Source organism: Halyomorpha halys, unplaced genomic scaffold (genome assembly GCF_000696795.3).
Source record: "Halyomorpha halys isolate HHAL.00 unplaced genomic scaffold, Hhal_1.1 Scaffold1278.1, whole genome shotgun sequence".
Classification (NCBI taxonomy): Eukaryota; Metazoa; Arthropoda; class Insecta; order Hemiptera; family Pentatomidae; genus Halyomorpha; species Halyomorpha halys.
In genome coordinates, this window is record NW_027115931.1 from 105024 (window position 1) to 107632 (window position 2609).

Consider the following 2609-nt stretch of genomic DNA (forward strand, 5'->3'; position numbering starts at 1 on the left):
GTCATTGGACAAAAGAAAACTTACTGTCAGGGACCAACTAGATCAACATGTAAACAGCATAACGTACCACTAACAGTTAAATACATACTGACACGATAAAAGCCCTCATATTCCAGAAATATTTCATTATCTTAAGAAAACAGATTTGTAAGAATGAAGAATACCATTCAAAAATAAGTGTGACAATCTCACGTTTCGTTTAACTTTGATATCTTATAAATCTTTTTGCTTTATCTTTAGAACTTTAATTATTTAGGATAATAGTTAGAACTCTAACTAAACTCCCAAAAATTTATGATCGAAAATATTCATCCTGAGATGCAGTAAAAATTGTTCAAGTTCTGGAAGCTGCCTTAAGAGTTCTATTTCTCAATAGTTTTAAGAAATACTTCTGTTTCAACAAACAAGACACGAACAATAACATTAAAAAATACACCGGCTTTTGAATTTGAAGTGGGTTATCGCATTTTCTTTTTGATGTGAAACTATTCTCAATGGACAACCAATAAATTTATTTATAATCAATCATAAATTGTATATCAAACATAAGTACTGTAATGGATTGCTTAGTTAATTTTTTTAATTATTCATAATAATAATTAAATGAAATAATCAACTAAACTAAATTAATAATGCAGTAAACATTACTGAAGATAAAATGAATCAGAATTTTGAGGGATTTTAACGTGTGATTCGGTGTAATAATGTAAATTCAACACTTTATTTTTCTTTCAGTTTTATAAAATGTTAGTGTTAGAGAACATCATAAGATTTTTTTTTTGTTTAAATAAAGTTAATAAATTTTTTAGATTAAACTAAATTATAAAAGCTAAAAACTGTTCTTTCTGTTCGGTTACGAAACAAGTGTTTATTTTCATGTTTTTAATTTTTTGAACAAATGAAAGAACAAGTGCTAAAATATTCAAATTAATAGCCCAGCTATACAATATTTTTTTGTAAAAAAATATTTAAAAAATTGGTGATCTAAACTAAATTATAAAAGCTAAAAAGTGTTCTTTCGGTTCGGTTATGAAACAGAGTTTATTTTCATGTTTTTAATTTTTTGAACAAATGTAAGAACAAGTGCTAAAATATTCAAATAAATAGCCAAACTATATAATATTTTTTTCGTAAAAAAATATTTAAAAAATTGGTAAAATAAATTTAAAAAAAATTTTAACTTAACCATTGAAAAAAATTAGAGATGATGTTTTTTTTAATTTGTTCTAATAGTATTTTACTATATATTTTTTTGAGAATAAAAATTTAGTTTATTTGAAATTAAAAATTATTTTTCGTAATAAATACATGAGGTTTTATCAAATATTTAATATAGATAAGCAATTATAAAAATATAGATAGATAAACTAAATAAGAAATGGGATTCCTTATTATTTAATGTTAGATTCTCGAACTGTACACAAATTTATTTTTTAGAACTGACTAATGGTAATTATAACTGTATAATAATAATAATAATAATGTTAGGTAATGATGCTAAAAAAGAAAATAACGGAAAAAAGAAGTGAATAATTTGTTTATTAGTAAATAAATTCTTAAAATTAATTTTATGTCAAATGGATTTTTTTAGAGTGTAAATATCGGCCCTGTAACTGAATAATAATAAACGGGGGGAAAAAAAAGTAAGTGGGCTCGGCCGGGATTTGAACCCGGGACCTCTCGCACCCTAAGCGAGAATCATACCCCTAGACCACCGAGCCATGTACAAAGTGAAGAGATAAGATTAATACGGCGCGTTGCATATATAGCTTACTGTAATTATATTCATTTTCACGATCTGAATCATTTAATTTTTAATTACAATATTAAGCTATAAACGACGTTCTGAAATTAAGTCAAATTTGGCTGAAATGGAATAACCGTGCAAGATAAACATGATATTAAACGTATATAATCTTCTAAAGGATTCGTGCATTCCGAATTTTGAAGGAAAAAAAATTACTAGAAATAAAAAACAAAAATGTCTTAAAATAAAAATAATAATAGTTTGCTATAATTTTAATTCATTTGTATAATTTATGAATAATTAACTGGCATTAAAATTGGAAAAGTTTTTAAATATTAGAAATTTACTGAGGATATTGAATACTCTCTATGAATATAATAAATATAAGTATTGTAGAAGAATGTTCTCATATATATTAATTTAACTGCTTATTCAATTTTTAATTATTGATTCTTTTAAATTATACATAAAATATATATAAAACAAAAGTTGCATCCTGGGGTTAAAACTATTATTTTTCGTTACTTTTTTTTTTTTATTGTAATTTATCACAACCGTTGAAGAATTGTGTCGAAAGTGGAGGTTTAAAATTAATCCCAACAAATCTCATGAAATCACCTTTATCGTAAACTTACCAACTACTCTACAGTCTCATCTTATATTTTTGCTTTTACTCCAGTCGAACAGATTACAAAAGACTGATCTACATTACTATAATAAGACCTATCTGAACATATGGGGAGTTGAGCTTTAGTGCTCTACTAAACCTTCGAATACCTCTCATATCCAATCCTTAGAATCCAAAATCCTTAATGCTCCTTACTTTTTCACAAATAAAATCGTCCATAAAGACCTTAATGTT

General features: G+C 25.2%; 1 non-coding gene across 1 annotated transcript; it reads right to left on the minus strand.

Annotated features, from left to right (window-relative positions):
• Positions 1–1649: 1649 nt before the first annotated feature.
• TRNAP-AGG (transfer RNA proline (anticodon AGG)) lies at positions 1650–1721 on the minus strand. Its single transcript has one exon. It is a non-coding gene; the product is annotated as a tRNA-Pro (tRNA).
• Positions 1722–2609: the final 888 nt, after the last annotated feature.